The sequence below is a fragment of the Tamandua tetradactyla genome, chromosome 20 (assembly GCF_023851605.1).
Source record: "Tamandua tetradactyla isolate mTamTet1 chromosome 20, mTamTet1.pri, whole genome shotgun sequence".
In the NCBI taxonomy this organism is placed as follows: domain Eukaryota; kingdom Metazoa; phylum Chordata; class Mammalia; order Pilosa; family Myrmecophagidae; genus Tamandua; species Tamandua tetradactyla.
This window is the reverse complement of record NC_135346.1, coordinates 53,716,785-53,724,230: the sequence shown is the minus strand read 5'-3', so window position 1 is coordinate 53,724,230 and position 7,446 is coordinate 53,716,785. Positions and strand designations below refer to the sequence as shown.

The 7,446-nt window shown below is 40.7% G+C and overlaps 1 long non-coding RNA gene across 1 annotated transcript; it reads right to left on the bottom strand.

Moving 5' to 3' along the window:
* Window positions 1-2,127: 2,127 nt before the first annotated feature.
* Window positions 2,128-2,815, bottom strand: LOC143664608 (uncharacterized). Its single transcript, XR_013166543.1, has 2 exons — window positions 2,639-2,815; window positions 2,128-2,340 (listed from the first exon to the last, which is right to left on the bottom strand). It is a non-coding gene; the product is annotated as an uncharacterized LOC143664608 (long non-coding RNA).
* Window positions 2,816-7,446: the final 4,631 nt, after the last annotated feature.

Below are 7,446 nucleotides of genomic sequence, written 5' to 3'. Positions count from 1 at the left end.
CAGTGAATCTTGTGGTGGACAATGTCCATGATTAACAGTATAAATATAAAAAAGTTCTTTCATGAACTGAAACAAAAGCATGACACTATTACAAGGAGATAATAATAGAGGGTTGCATGGGGAAAAGTCACCTTTGCAATCTGCAGACTATTCTTAGTAATATTTTAATATTCTTTCATCAACAGCAACAAATGTGCCACACCAATACCATGGGTCAAAAGTAGGGGGAATAATTAAGTAGATAGCACCTGGAGGGAACTGCCTGAAAATGTAGAGCTTTGTTCCAGTAGCCATGTTTCTTGATGATGATTGTATAACGATATAGCTTTCACAATGTGAACATGTGATTGTGAAAACCTTGTGTCTGATGCTCCTTTTATCTACCTTGTCAACAGATGAGTAGAACATATGGAATAAAAATAAATAATAGGGGGAACAAATGTTAAAATAAATTTAGTTTGAAATGCTAGTGAACAATGAAAGGGAGGGGTAAGGGGTATGGTATGTAAAATTTTTTTTTTTCTGTTTTCGTTTTATTTTTCTGTTGTCTTTTTATTTCTTTTTCTGAATTGATGCAAATGTTCTGGAAAATGATCATGATGATGAATATGCAACTATGTGATGATATTGTGAATTGCTGAGTGTATGTGTTGGGAATGTTTGTGTTTCTTTCTTGTAATTTTTTTTAATTAATAAAAAATTAAAAATAAATAAATAAATGGGAAAAATTTTTTTTTAAAAGTAGGGGGAATAGGGGTATGGGAGTATTTGGTTTTTATCTTTTATTTTTTTTTCTTTCTGGAGTGCTAAAAATGTTCTAAAATTGATCATGGGGGTGTATGTACAACTATGTGATGGTACTATGAGCCAGTGATTGTATACTTCAGATGGTTTGTACGGTATGTGTGACTATATCTCGATAAAACTGCATTTAAAAAAATAATCAAATGGAAAATTTAAACATTCTCATGGATAAATTGCCTACTCAAGCCAAGAAACACCAGTTTTCTAGTTAATTCTAACCTTCTCCTTAACAAAACAGATGTTCTCATTTGGAAGTCTTTTTGCCACCAAGCCTCCCTCTTTCCTAAAAGTACCTCTCCACATGTGGCAGAAACTGGATAGAAGCTCTGTGAGGGTTCTGGAAGGTATCTGGAACCTTCTAGGATCACATAGGGACTCAGTTTTAACCTTGAGGCTCATGTGCAGAGGGCACACAGAGAAATCCAAAGCTACAGCTAAATAAAGACCTGCCCCTGGAACTACATTTGGTACCTGTCCTGGTCAGGTTCATGTGTCAACTTGGCCAAGTGGTGGTACCTGTTTGTTTGATTGGGCAAGTGCTGGCCTGTCTGTTGCAATGAGGACATTTCATAGAATTAGATCATGATCACGTCAGCTGCATCCACAGCTGATTCCATTTGTAATCAGCCAAAGGGGAGTGTCTTTTGCAATGAGTGATGCTTAATCTAATCATGGGAAGACTTTTAAGGAGGATTCAGAAAAGAAAGGCTCTCTTCCTGCTTCGGCTGGCGAGCCTCTCCTGTGGAGTTCGTCCAGACTCTCCATCGGAATTTTCGGCTTCACAGCCTGCCCTGCAGATTTTGGACTCTGCATTCCCACGGTCATGTGAGACACTTATAAATTTTATATTTGCAAGTGTTCTCTGTTGATTCTGTTTCTCTAGTGAACCCTAACTAATACAATACCCAAATACTTGCATGGGGAAAGAAATTTAGGAGTAGGGGGTTAAGCAACTTAACCAGGAAGTAATTTTATACATTTTCATATGAAAGCAAACAAAGATATGTTATACAGCAGAATACAAAACTCACCTGAATTTTTTAAGAGAAAACTGCAGACTTCAAAGAAACATTGGCTTCATGGGCTCCAGGTCCCAAGCATCTTGAGGGAACCTGAGTAAGTCAAGTTTGAAAAACCAAGCAGTTAACCATTCCTGCCACTGGCTAGTGAGGTGAAGCCAGTTGGAGATTTTCTCTTCCCAAGTGTGTCTACTTACTGTGCTTATCATCAATCAGAACTAGATGCCCTTGGGGATGAGCTGTCTCTACAAAGATTCTCATGAAGACAGAGGCCCTCAAACACCACTCATGCTAATGCTATAAATGTAGGCAGAGAGGGTTTATTTATAAAAGACTTAGGAGAACCTCCTGCTTTTTGAAATTTTCAGCTCTTCTGGCCCCATGATAGTAGGCACCTCTATGAAGTTTTGCCTGTATTTAATTGCCTTTCTTTAACACTTGGAAGTTTTTATGTTGTCCCCCAGCTGAGGGGTACAGATGCAGAGGTTGGCCGTGGAGGACAGGAAGCTCCTGGATTCTGAAGATGCAACACAAATATTCAGAAGTAGGAATGGGGAGTCATACAAGACCAAGGTTCAACATTCAGGTACCATCACTGCCACCACCACCAGCCTCCCCCTGCCCACACACATACACAAGCTCTATGAACAGGATAAGGGCTCCCACCTCTGCACTTATCACTCGTCATTGCAAGCTGGATGTTCCTCCAACATGGGCAGAGAAGAGAGAGCTGCCCTCCCCCTCCTTGAAGATTGTTCTCTTTCAGCCTAGGGGGGCCATGTGTCCCTGCTGGAGGCACAATCCACTCCTCTCACCTCCAATGCTGGATCAGTAACACCAGCCAAGAACACACACTGGGCTGGAGTTCCCCTTGCCGCTCACGTTGATTAGGAATCCAGTGCTGCCCTTTCTGCTGAGGCTCCTTCACAGACACCTGCCTCTGCCATCTGCGTTGACTCCAGCAGACCCATGACAGACACTTCCAAGGAGCAGACCTGTCTTGGAACAAGGTAACTGAATCTGGAGCCTGTATGGACAATGCTGAAATCCCCACCTTCATGCATGAGAACACAGGAACAGCCAACATTTATTTCCAGAGCCTCCTCTGGGCCAGGCTTGCAGCTGGGAGCTGAGTATAGAGAAATGAGTAAGAGTCGCTTGAGAAGTCCATAGTCTGACCAGGAAGACTGACCTGCAAATAACCATGTGCTGCTCTGGGCAGTGTTTGTTGCCTGGGAGTGTCTGCATGAGATGTCTGAGGGACACAGAGTGGGAAAGGACAAACCTGCCTGGGGATGGGGGCTATGAAGAGCTGACAGAAAGGACAAAATTATAGCATCCAAATAGATGAGGGCCGTGTTTCCGAAATGTTTTACCACTTTGTTCAAGTGTTATGTCCACATTCCACCTGTTTCATTATTTATTCAGTATTTTATTTTAAAATGATTAACTCAAAAGTTAAGTATGTTGCATGAGGAAGAACAAAGGAATGTCATTATTGCAGGGTACTGAAAATAGATGGTAATTAATATTTTAAAATATCACCTTCTGTGTGAAACTAAAGCAAAAAATGTTTATTTGGTACAAAATTTATATTTTGACTAGTGCATTTCCTAATATAACTTATGTAGATAGTTTGATTGAATGCCATAAGTACTTGGAATCTCAGGTAGGACATGAGATTTTGCTGGTTTGTCCAGAGTGATGCCCCAATGAATTCCAGAGTGATTCGATCAATGAGGAGAAAAGTATCTGCAAAGCCCCCTTCAGAGAGTGATGAGAACGGGGAGAAATTCAACTTCCCCAAGTTGAATTCTTGATATTCTCACAAGCAGTGTGGACAACCAAAGCTATAGGCTGAGCCCCCAGTCTTGGGGTTTGTTCAATGAAACTTAACCCCAAAAAGGATAGGTCAAGTCTACTTAAAATTTAGGCCTAATAGTCACCCCCAAGAGAGCCTCTTTTTTTGCTCAGATGTGGCCTCTCTTTCCAGCCAACACAACGAACAGTCAGACCACCCTACCCCTCTCTACGTGGGACATGACTCCCAGGGGTGTGGACCCTCCTGGCAACATGGGACAGAGATCTTGGAATGAACGGAGACTCAGCATCAAGGGATTGAGAAAAACCCTAGAATGAGCTAAGACTTAGCATCGAGGGATTGAGAAAACCTTCTCGACCAAAAGGGGGAAGAGGGAAATGAGACAAAGTGTCAATGGCTGAGAGATTCCAAACAGAGTCTAGAGGTTATCCTGGAGGTTATTCTTATGCATCAAGTAGATATCACCTTGTTATTCAAGATGTAATGGAGAGGCTGGAGGGAACTGCCTGAAAATGTAGAGCTGTGTTCCAGTAGCCATGTTTCTTGAGGATGAATGAATAATGATACAGCTGTCACAATGTGACTGTGTGATTGTGAAAACCTTGTGTCTGATGCTCCTTTTATCTACCTTGTCAACAAAGGAGTAGAACATACGGAATAAAAATAAATAATAGGGGGAACAAATGCTAAAATAAGTTTAGTTTGAAATGCTAGTGATCAATGAAAGCGAGGGGTAAGGGGTATGGTAAGTATAATCTTTTTTTTTTCTTTCCTGTGTTCATTTTCTTTCTTTTCCTATTGTCTTTTTATTTCTCTTTCTGAATTAATGCAAATGTTCTAAGAAATGATGAATATGCAACTAAGTGATGATATTGTGAATTACTGATTATGTATGTTGTTTTATTTTGTTTCTTTATTTTTTAATTAATAAATTTTTTTAAAAAGTTAAGTATGTCTCTTTGAAAAGAAGCTTTTCATCTCTACAATAATTGGCAATCCTGTAGAATGTTCCATAAATAGAAGATGGACGTAAAAGTAAATACAGTGAAAGAAAAACCGTGTCATTTAGTCCCCGCTAGGTATGGTTAGTTACCCATTAAAAGTTCTGACTTTGAGGCCTCCTCGCTTTATGTCAACAGAGATTAACTAGTGTTAAGGAAGTGTTAAAGACACGTTAGCAGCAAACTTAAATTTTTATGTTTATTAAACCAAAGAATCGTAAGAGGAGTGAAAATGGGAATAACTTGCACGCTGTGTAATTTGGTGTCATTTCATGCTTATGAAAATACCACCCCAAGTCACCTTTCCCACACTTTGAAAAATACGGGATTAATTTTAATCTTTTCTTAGGTCTTGGGGGTCCCTGGACCGGGCAATTGAACCAGAACAGAGGCAATGGGATGGGGGAATGTGAAGGGGTGGACCTGGCCCCTGGGAGCTGGCCACAGAGAAGCATTAAGTGTATTTACATAATTGCCAAGTGAAATTCAAACAGGACCCCTGTTTGACCATGCTTTTCTGGATCTAATAATGCTCAGTGAAGTCCATGGTAGAAATCATTTTTATATTCATTGAAATTCTTTGACCCTCTTTTCATAGCACTACTGAATGATAAGATTTTTAAAACCCATTGTATTGAAGGAAATAGAAGGGAGAATTCTTTCTACAGAATGTTGCTGTAACACCTCCTGCTTTGCAGAGTGGTCGTGTGTTTATGTCCGTCTTCCCCACCACACTGTGTGCCCTCCAGGTAGTCAGCATGTGTTGCTTTCTGCTTTCTCCTGAGAGTCTGGTAGAAGGCTCAGCAGAGTATAGTGCCATGTTTGCTGTATGAATGGGCCACCCGGTAGGGTGGTGAGAGGGGAAGGAAAAATACGGGTGCCCTAGTAGGCTTCTGATTCGCATTTTCTTTGTATGAGACACTGTGACAGGGTGGTCATTAGTATAGCCTTTTGAGTTAGATGTGAATTCTTGCCTGTAAAGTGAGGGTAATAGCAGCTGCCTCCTAGCACTAGCTAAGGATTCAATGAATAGGTGTTGAGTGATGAGAACAGCACTAGCACATAATAAACACTCTGTTGGTGGTAGCTATCATTATCATTATTGTTGACACCATAAAATTAGCTTGTATACAATTAGCCTGTAATTACCTATATTAAGGAGAGATATATATGTATGAGTTAAATATTTATACAGAGCAGACATTATGAGTTTTAGCTGCTCCTAATCTATTTCCCTTTCTTCATGTATTATCACCCTGATTTTTTTGGGGGGAGCCACTCCCCACTCCCTCAATCGATGTGATTTGAAGCTGATATGATTCCTTTGTCCCAAGAATGGGCAGGGGACTTGGAACTGGCTAATCAACGCTACCCAGTCTCCTGGCCGCAGCAGTTGGCTCAGTAATGGGCACATGACTCAAGCCAAGCCAAAGAGACTGGATCCTGGGATGTTTGCTGGAGATTTTGAGGAACAGTTCTTTTCTTCTGGGCTTGCTAAACTGGTAGAATTTAGTTTGTACATGTAGGGACCATATTTGTCATCTCATAGGCAAAACTTGCCAGAGAATAAAGTCCAACCAAAAGGAAAGCAGATTCACACGATGTAGAGAAAGTCTGGGTGACACTGTTTGAAACTCTAGATCTAGCTGTGCCTGAGGTGAAACATGAATTTATTTTTATATTTATTTTTTGCTTATGTCAGTTTGAGTTGAATTTCTATCACCGGCTGTAGAAAGAATCCTAATACACATAGGGAGTCAGGGGGTATGTGTAACTTCAATAATATTTTGGAGGTATTTATTTAGAGACTGAGAGTTTCATCTACTTAGAGATTATGAGATTCACCAGTTCAGTTCAACAAGAGGTCCTGTGCAGGTGTGTGGGGAGTGCAGGAAACACAAAGATGAAAGACTGTCCTTGTCCTCGAGGTGAGCATCTAAAAGGGACCACAAAGTAATTCTACAGTCGCATCATAATACAAATTGTAATTGAGAGACTATGAGTACAATAGAAGAACAGGAAATAAAGATCAATTCTGCCATCTTATTCTCTGGGAGAGAAGGGAGTTTGGGTGCTTTAACAGTAAAATAATTTGCAGGCATTTAACAGGGTTCTCTTGCCTGGGTTCTGGCAATGGTCCTCAAACTATTCACAGGATACCTGTGTCAATTAGATTTTAATCACCCACAGCTACTGTCTTCCTTTAATGAATGCCTGATGTTTCCTTGCAGGATGAAATGTGCTTTATGGCCTGCTCTGAATGTGTGCAGGCCTGCTTTGCAGATGCCCAAGAGTCTCCTTCTGAGAGCAGGACAGCTACCATGAGGGGCAGGCATTCTGAGGAATTGTCAAACAGAAGCTCTATCCTTTACCTACCTATAGAGGGAGCATACAACTCAGCTATTGCTCAATCCACCCTCAGTAGTCAGAGGGTGAGCAAGTTCAGCTAGGTGGGCCTATAAGGTAAGGGTTTCATGTATTCCACTACTTTTGAAAGCAGCAAACTCTAAGCTCTACCCACCTATATCCTCGATACACAAAATTCATGTACCTTGACTGCTTAAAGCCCTTTATCCTGGCCCATGGGAAAGTTTCAGCCCTTAAACTTAGTACACAAGGAAAGTTCTTTGCAAGTGTGTAGGGCATTGTTCCAAGTGTTTGGGAGACAAAGATATATACAACCTGCTACTTACTCCCAACTGAGAGAACCAACTCAAACAGGCTTAATGGGAATAAAATTTAAATTTATTGGCTAATGAAGCTGAAAATTCCTGGATGTAGATTCAGGTATAGCTGGATC